General features: G+C 39.1%; 1 long non-coding RNA gene across 1 annotated transcript in view; it reads left to right on the forward strand.

Moving 5' to 3' along the window:
• The window catches only part of LOC120508646, a 149544-nt gene extending 140252 nt beyond the window's left edge, over positions 1-9292 (forward strand). The window contains exons 4-5 of the long non-coding RNA XR_005629037.1: positions 1556-1653; positions 8135-9292. This is a non-coding gene — a long non-coding RNA (uncharacterized LOC120508646). The remainder of the gene's footprint in view (positions 1-1555; positions 1654-8134) is intronic.
• Positions 9293-9651: the final 359 nt, after the last annotated feature.

The following is a 9651-nucleotide window of genomic DNA, read 5'->3' on the forward strand; positions in this document are numbered from 1 at the left end:
TTTGGCAAAGACATTTAATGATGCAGAGTTTCTGATGCTGACCCTAAATCAGTTTTTGCAAATATTGCTCATAAGCTTTCTTATCTTCTCTCGGTGCTGCTCATTGCAAACAGGACAGGTTTTCTCTTTGGTTTTAAGAAAAAATCCTCTCTGATTTGCAAGTTAAACTATTAAAAAATAAAACTAAAAGCTTCATACATACTGTCTTATAAAAACCCTTAACTATATCATGATTTTGCAATACTTTTGTCAGAATTAAGTTATAAATTTTTACATTGAAACTGCTGTTTTACAGAGAGAATATTGCCTAAAAAAGATACTGTTAACTTATGGTAGTGGGTAATGCCAATTTCTGCAGTCTGGTCCTAGTCTTCCTTTGAACATTTGTTAGGGAAAATATGTAAAATTGATTAATTTCTTAAGTATAATAATAGCAGCAATATTATACTGTAGTGAAGGTTATTTTGCATAACTTTAAAACATTTACAGAAGGCTCAACATTTGGTGCCTTAATACAGAAGTCTCTTCCCAGTAACAATTAGGGTTTGTGGTGCCTGCTGCAGGAGCTGCCACAGCCCTGAGGGTCTCAGTCCACCTTTGCCAGGCACAGGGCACCATGCAGTGCCCCCACCTTGGCTGGGGTCAGTCTCAGGGTGTTGGCTGAATAGCTCACAGCTCAGCTCTGACAAGGGGACGAGCAGGGTGACAGTGTCCTAATGTCTGCAAGAATTTGCACAGGGGGAACAGGGCAATGGTGAGAGCACAGAATAAATCAAAGTGTGAAAGCAACTGCAGTCAAATGTCACACCTAAGCACTCGGGGGCCGGGCTTGCTGCTTGGAAATAGGTTGGGTTACCTGTCAGTGTGGCATTTTCTTTCTGTTGCTGGGGAATAATGTTATCTGAGGATAAAACCTAAGGAGCACAGATGGTTGTTATACAGATCTGACCCTCTAAACCCTTGTCATAGCAAATTATTCCACTGACGTAAATGGGATTACTCCTATGTAAAAGATCTCAGTTATATTATCTAATTCTGCCATTATTGAAGTTACTTGTTGAATACAGTGTTGTTGCTTTGTATGTGTTTGTGTATGTCTATACGCCTGTAATTAAATAACATTATCCATGGGACAAACTCTGTCATAGCCTAACAGTACTGCAGTCACAGACATTATGTAGGACTGTAGGATATAAATTCTCACTTTATGAGAAATTTGAAATGTTATTTCTGCACTTTCTAAATACAGAGATATAAACCTTCATTTGACTTTGGAACTTTCTTGCTTGGAAACCATCAGCCCAGAGTCCAACACCTGTCTAAAGTCCAGTGCTTCCTTTTGTAAAAATATAGACATTGAGGACTTGTGGTTGTGGAGCAAGAAGAGTTTAAACTGTAAGGAAGAGTAAAACAGATTAAAATTTAGAATCAAGCCTTCTTTGTTTTTACACATTGCAAATTACTTTATGTATTATGGTGCAAATCTCTCAGCATTTCTTGAAATACTGTTTGTTTAAATGTAAATAATTTTTTCATCTGCTATTTCTGTTATCAGACAAGCCTCTACACTCTGTGAATCTCTCATGAACAAGGCCTTACCCCATTCATTGTCTTAGGAAACAGTCCTGCTGACTTCAGACACATCAGAATAAGGTAAGTTGCCCTCAGATGGGAATCTTGCAGCCAAGAAATGGACTTAATTGCTTAACTTGACCATGTACCTTGTGATGTCACTGTGCAGTTTGGTTAGAAAACGCTTCTCACTTCCTTTTGTCTACTTGAGCTACTACTACTACTCTACTAGAACTGAAGCCAAACCCTTTGAAATCCCTTTTATTTAGGGAAAAAATAGGGGAAACTATTGAATCCCTGCCCTCTTTCAGTTTTGAGGGGAAAAAAATTACAATTTTTGCATAAAAGCCACACAGTTCAGCTCTGAGCCTGGCAACTTTCAGTGTTGTAGTAGTTGGGCATTATTTGGACCTTCTCATTTACTGTCTAGTCAACTGTTTTTAATTTGAGGATACCTTTTCCCCAGGAAAACCTGAAATGTTGTAGTAGAAACTATCCCTGGCTTGGGCTTTGAAGCCCTGGGTCACATGGCCACCCTTAATTTTTAAATCATGCTGGCATTACTGGACCAGGTAGTGGCAGATTGGTTGCACAGAAACCTGCCATGGTTTTTGAAAACTGGATTCCCGCTAATTAAAAACACATTGTGAATTCTCTTAAAGAAAAAAATATCATAGCATGGCTGATTTCTATTATAGCTGTCACTGTCACACTATGGATTCAGCTAACTGAACCATTTTTTATGAATAACACTTAGTTTGAATTCTGGCACTTTTAATTGAGTGAATATTTTTCATTATTTTACCAGGGATGGATTGCAATAAATCTGACCACAATGTTTCTGACCCAAGTTTTTTTTAAAAAACAGAATCAATGTGATGACCTGCAAATATTTTGCTTATTTTTATTCTATTTACTCCAGAATTCTCCTCTGGTAGGAACATACTTCTTCACTAAAGAGTGGAAAACATAACGGTATTAGTCCTAGGTTCTCACACACAAAGGCTATGAGGAAAAATACATGGAACCATTTTCACAAATAACAGACCAGCCCAGAGCTTTTCTTAAAAAACAATGCAAGGAGACTTTATACAGCTGTCCATGCAGAAAACAGACAATTAGTGTGCTTTAATATTTTTTCACAGAAACATTTTTGCCTTTGCTATAATGGAGCATTTATCACTGCCCGTTATTTGAAGAAGCTAATCCATAGAAGTTGTTTGGAGCTGATTTTCTGGACTTCCACCTGAATCTCACTACATGTCCATGTGACTCGTAGTGTTACAGACAGTAACTTGTCTGGTGACACCAGAGGAGAGCTCTGTATGTCAAAATGAATGGGCCTGACACCATAAATGTTAATACAACAGTGCCAGTGAAGCACAGTACAAGCTAATTCTGACATTCATTTCGGAAGCTGTAATTTAATTCACTCATAAATGAGCTTGGTACAAATATTAATTTGAAGTCGCTTATATTTCTCATCTGCTGGCTAAAGCTTGCAAACAATAGGGGAAAGGTCTTGCTATACTGCTACAAATAAGTAAACACTCTTTTCTGCCAAGAAGACTCCAGTGTAAATGCAGAGTCAGGGAATAATTTTTTGCCTAATTTATCCTGCATATGGATACTTGGAAACTACAGATGCTACATAACGATCTCTATCTACAAATATTTCCCAAAGGACAAGAGAACTTCAATTGCACCTAGTTTATAATAAATCATTCCCATGGACTGCTGCTAGCCTGCATTAGAGAAGCACTGTGGACAGGGTGAGGTGTGGGTGAGCAGCCTGGCTCAGCCTTAGGAGCATAATTCCCACCTGAGGTCAAAGCAAGGCAAGGTCAGAAGTTGGGAAGAGGACATGAAGAGGATACAGAAGAGAAAGAAAACCTCAGTCTATCTGAAAGCAGCTGCAAGAGCTCCTCTGTAAATATTTCCCTGCCTTCCCTTCTGTCTTCCTCCCCCAGTGCTTTCTCCCTCCATGTTTTGACCTGTTCCTGGGGCTGTTTTTCCTCCTCTTCCATTATTCTGTACATACCACCAACCCCTATCCCAGAGATAGCAGGAGTGCAGGGAAAACAAGGCTGCAAAATGAACTCTCTCTCTCTGTATTTATATTGGTTTCCAGCTCCTTCTATGAACAGGGATATGGTGTTAATCTAAACTGTCCAACACATTAGTGGGAGGGAAGTAGCACCCAGAGGATTTTTACAACATTTTACCTGGCAGATGCCACCATATTTATTGATATGAAAATTTCTTCCCTCCATATCAGCCACTGAAACCTCCCTCTGTGAAATTCTCTTTATTTTCAGCATAGCTCTATTAAAATATTTTGTTAAACTCCTTAAGTTTTACTGTGTCTAGAATGTACATTCATTATTCAGGAAAAGTTATCGCTAAAGTCAATAGAATTTTAAAGTAATGAATGATGTGCTTATTGTAGTTGGCTGGTTGAACACATTGCATTTTTATGAGTAATTTCTTTGAGCTCCATATATGTGTGTCCATATGTATGCATAGGTATGTATATGTATGTATAAGTATATATATGCATATAGATGTGTACATTTGTGTATATATGTATTCTTGATTTTGATTTTCAAACCTGTGATTTTATATAAAATATTCCTGAAGAGAACACTAAAATCAATTAACAATGGTACATAAAAATGCTAGAAGGATGGTTAAAGTAAAGAATCATTGAATTAACTTTCGGATAATCCTGAAATATGTAATAGTGTCAAGCCAAATCTGGAAAGCATTTATAAAATAATGCAGAATACATTTGAAAAAAATTAAAAATTAAAGTTCCCTTATTTGTCTTTTAAAAATAATATTTTGCAATACATTTCCTACAGTTTTTATCAAATAACCAGAGCCAATATAAATATGAATGAAACATGTCAATTTTAAAGACATCTTTTGAAAGGGCAAACACTTTCAGCTTGGTTTTACTTTCACAGAGAAAAACTATATTCAATTCAATCAAGCCCTGTGTTTTGAAATATTTTGTGGTTCTGGCTTAATTCCAGAAAGGGGAAAAACTTCAAAGTTAAGGATCAAGCCTCCAATATGACAAAGTTGGGTAAAATTAAGGATGGTAACCTGTTGCGATAGACAGTAGGGAGGGAGTGATCTCTGACCCTGGATTTCCTTCCTTTTGCTCAAATCATAACAAACCTCAAACACAGATGGATTTCTTTTTGCTATTGCAATAATATGTCTTTTTATTTTGGAAGCAAATAAAGTCTAGAATGTCTGCATATGTGTGTTGGTAATAAAACATTTCATGCCTCTGAGATAGCTACAAAACCTGTCTCCCCTTTCCTGGGGAACTGTTCTGGGTTCTTTGTGCCTACAGGGCCTTGCAAACAGCCTTTTCTTCCCTTTGGCCAGCATAGGAATGTGATCATAATATCCAGTGACACGCAGTACAGTAGCATGTTGTTCTACCTCTAACAGGACTGGTATTTGAGAAATGTCAATGTCCATACATGGAAACATCATTGATAGATCCATTGATAGAGCTTGAGAAACTGGGCATTGTTTTGGGTTCAAAGCCAATCAACTTTAGTGCAATTTTCTACAGCAAGGCAAGTCAGTGGACGTGCAGAAAAGATTGAGGGGTGTGTAGAAACCACACATGTTGCTACATCTTCTACGTTAAAAATTTTCCATCTCCTTCTGTTCCTTAAAGGAAAAGCTTGTGAGCATATTTTTTCCACAAAAAGGTATCTGCTTTCTGTAGAAAATTAGAGCTATCCATCAGACAGCTAAACACCTGCAAGCCAAATATTTCTGGCTGAAAGTATCAATCCTGTCAGGAGGATGGGAGTTTGGTGCTTCATTTCAGCTCTCTGTGAAGGGCTCACAAGTGCCACATTTCCAGTGTCTTGTGTGGCTGAGCTTGAGTGGGGCAGGAGCAGGTGACAGCAGTGCTGCTGTGGAGCAGAATCTGGGTGTGAGCTGATATCCCACTCCACTACTTCTGCAAGACTAGATCTGCCTGCAAGCAAGCCAGGGCAGTGGGGATGCTCAAGGACCTTGGGCTGGAAAAAAGCTCCAGGATCAAGTTAAGCAGGCACAGATTCTGATGCAGCACTGCAGAGAACAGTCATATCTTTAAGTACTTAAACCTACCATTTGCATGGTTAATGTTCTTTACTGTGTGTTTTCAGGTGGAACCTTTGTTATTTTACTGTTATAAAAACAAATATTTTCAGATTTTCCAATTAAAAACAGATCAATAAGCTCAACTAGTTTTTGGAAAATAATGAGCCTCACTCTGCTCCATTAAACTCAGAGACATTAATTGGGCAGTAGATTACCATGAACAGAAGCTTGGTAATGCTTGAATTTAGATTAGAAAGAAGTTTTTTACAACAAAGTGGTAAAAAACTGGCATGGGTTGCCCAGAGAGGTGCCCCATCCCTGGAAACTCAAGGTCAGGTTGGATGGGGCTCTGAGAAGCCTGGTTTGTTGGAGAGGTCTCTGTGTATTGCAGAGTGTTGGAATAGATGGCCCTTAAAGGTCCCTTCCAGCACAAACCACTCTCTGATTTTTGTTCACCATAGATTTTTGTTAATGGTTCTAACAACTTTTTTTTTTTTTTTCAGAATTTCATTTTAGTTTTGGTCAAACTGAGTTTTGAAATACAGCTGGTAAAATTAAAAAATCAAGAAAAGTATTACTTTTTTCAACCCAAAATGCTTAATTTTACTTCAAAAGAATGGCTTCATTTTTGGTTTTGGACTGTTTCATGTTTAAAAGCTTTTTTTCTTTCCATTTAAAATTTAGAGCAATTTTAAAATGGCCAGATTAAAAGCCTGTTTTGAAAGTTTTTGAAAGTGTTTTGGCAGTTCTAAAATGAATCACTCCATTTTGAAAATACTAAAATGAAGTGCTTTGACATTTTATATTTTTTTCTGCATTGTTTCATCTGGGACTATTTGCTAAATTCCATTCAAATTCATGAAGAGTCTCACTAACCCTGAAATTCATTTGTGTGGTGTATTTATTATTTGTCAGACAGCAGTGGTTCATTAAACTCTGCATCAGTTCAACCTTAAATAATGGGAGAGAATTCTTAATAGGGCCTTGTTCATATACAGCTACCATTCTCACTCCCTTTATAATTGCTGCCCTGAGGGGCACTCAGCTGTGCAGAGCCACATTTGCCCCTCTGGGAGAAGAGGTGCCAAGACGGACCTCAGGCCCCTGAGCTGGTGTTGCTTCCTCCTCTCCACCCAGGAGAGTATTCCTCCTGGAGTGCCCATATCAGCCTTACAGCTCACACCAGTGCTTCTGTGGCCTCTTGCTAAGCTCTGCCTTCCTCCCATCAAAGGAAGGCACTTTGCTGCTCGTGTCACTGTATGTGGTCACTGCACTTCTTATGCTTTATTACCTTCTCTCTCACCTTTTTACCATTAGTGAGGATTGGCCTGTTTTTACTCCAACTGGTTTAAATGTTTCTAAAAGCCATTCACCTGCAGTAGCAGTCAACAGCTGGCATGCCAACATTTTTGTCTTTTCTGGCTGCTCAGCTTCAGCAGGGCTATTCACAGCTTGCACTTTGCTAAGGTCGTTGGTATCACCCTTACACATTTCCTGTATTACATGAGGATCAGGTTCCAGTAGTTAACAAGTCGAAAAATATTCCTGGGGGAGGAGAGGAACTAGGTAGATAAGTGTGTTCCACATGTGCACTTTATTTTGGGAATTGCTGCCTTCATCAAAGTGAGAAATAATTGTGATCAAACATGGGTCTGAAGCGTGGTACTCCAGATCACACAGAAATGCCTTTGTACCCTGAATGTTCCAGTCCAGCAAGGCCAGAGTATGATGGGACGTCAGCTGCTGGCCACTGCTCAGTGCTGGATCTATAAAAATAGTCTCTGGGTCAAACTTTGCACTACTGTAATTGGGAATAGCTCCAGTAAAATCAGTATCTCCACATTTATTCTCTTGAAATTTAAAGCCAGGTTTGGCCCACTATGTGGACAGAGTCCAACTGGAAACTAGGGCCAGCCTGACTTATGGGAAAGGAGATGAGAACTGACTCCCTTGCAGTTAGTTAGCCTCAGTCCTCACGTGTCTCCCAGATATAACTGTTCTGACCTCAGTGGAATTGATCCTAATTTATGCCACTGTAACTGAGATTGCAGTGTGCATTGTTTGAATTCTGTTGGGTGCGCCTTCTTCCAGATGGAAACTATTTGCAAACTATAACAGCCTCTTTCCTAAACTTGAGGCTTGCCATATCTGAAATTTTTGGTGGGGCAGGGGAGTGGAGAAAAGGATATAATGCCAACTTTGTGCTCAGTGCTACCTAGTGACATTAAATTATGCAGTGTTCTATTAAATTATCAGTGCCTAATTAGGGGATTAGAACACTCCTATCCTCTCATGCTCATTACAGAATGTATAATGTTCCAAGATCACCCAAAAGAAGGGAGGTGGTAGCTTTAGGAAATTCAGAATGGCAATATGATGATTCTGTGCAGGCCTTTTTTCTTATATGGGCGTTTCTGCTAATTGATTTTTCTTGCATCTGCAGCTTCTGTTTTTCCAGCTTTACATATTACATTGCTGAAGTGTTTGATGAATGGGATGCTGTGCAGCTGAAAGATCACACGTCTCAAATGGCTCACTTGGCGTTCTCAGACTGAACTGACTGGCAGAGTTGCAGCTCTCTGACAAGGAGAATGGCTGCTTTTCTCTCAGAAGAGCACTGTAACTCTTAAATGCAATGTAAAGGCAAGATATTATATACACATATGAGTGTGGCTGTCTATATACACATGTATATGTGTGTGGATATATGTGTTTTTGGAATGAAAAGCCACTCTGTCTTCCTGTAATTGCACTGGAAATGTTCAGTTTGTCAGTGTGACTTTTTTCCCTGTTAGCAATGAAATTTGGCCAGGAGTCCTAGCATGCCATGAGAAATCAAGCCATGACCACATTAAGCATGAATGGCAGGGCAAGGTTAAAGCCTGTAACACTATGCTGGGGTGACCTGTTGCAGAGTTAGAGGCTGAGGTGTGAGGCTGGGTCACATAACTATTTGCAAGTGAAGCACAAAATGAAGCTCAAAGCTGCTTTGACTATTTACTCTTTCAAGAGGCATTTAGTGAGTATTTTTTATTTTGAAAGCATATTTAGAGAACTTCAGCTGCAGGGCTTGTAGCCAACCTTCAGAAATCAAACCAGAATATTTCTTAATTTTACCTACAAGTACACTCATGGCATATTCCTGCTTTACTTTTCAATGATTTCAAAAGCTTTTTTACAAACTCATGTACAAAGAGACTGCTGAGAAGCATCTGAGGAAGATGGAGATGTTCAGCTGCAGTGAAATAAAGCATGGGATCACCCAGGAGTAGGCTGGTGGATCTTTCCTGTAATCAGCTCTGGAGTTGTTCTACTGAGCAGAAAGTTAGACATTCTCTTAAAGAAGAAAAAGGGGAGGTGCCAGGGAATTGTTTGCACCACCTATAAACTTTCTGCCCTAAATCTGTCTCCTGAAATACTGAATAGAATGCAGATGGAAAAAACAAAACAGACAAAACAAAACAAAGATATTTTTGATTTTGAAGACTTCTTATTAATTTGTCTTTACCATTTTTTTAAAAAAAAATTGATTTATTTTGCTTACTAGACCCTTTAGCCCAAGAGGTACGTTTGAATGCAACTTCGAAGGGAATTTGGCTCAGTGCTGTAAGGCAGGCTAGGGAATTTTACCTCTTTTTTAAAAAAAAAAATTGATTTATTTTGCTTACTAGACCCTTTAGCCCAAGAGGTACGTTTGAATGCAACTTCGAAGGGAATTTGGCTCAGTGCTGTAAGGCAGGCTAGGGAAGAGCCTGGTCTTAAAATAGACACAAAGCACAGTGCATGAATTGGCTGCCGGGATCCCACTGAAGCACAACCTGAACTTTGCCTTGTGGAGTAGCAAACTTGAAGAGCACAATGAAATCTTTCACCAGAACCAGGGCTGCAAGGATCTGCTGTGTCCCACCCTTTCACAGCAGCAAACAGGCTCTGGTGAAGGTCACCCACCTACACCAGCTT

This window comes from Passer montanus, unplaced genomic scaffold (assembly GCF_014805655.1).
Source record: "Passer montanus isolate IOZ18808 unplaced genomic scaffold, ASM1480565v1 scaffold48, whole genome shotgun sequence".
In the NCBI taxonomy this organism is placed as follows: Eukaryota; Metazoa; Chordata; class Aves; order Passeriformes; family Passeridae; genus Passer; species Passer montanus.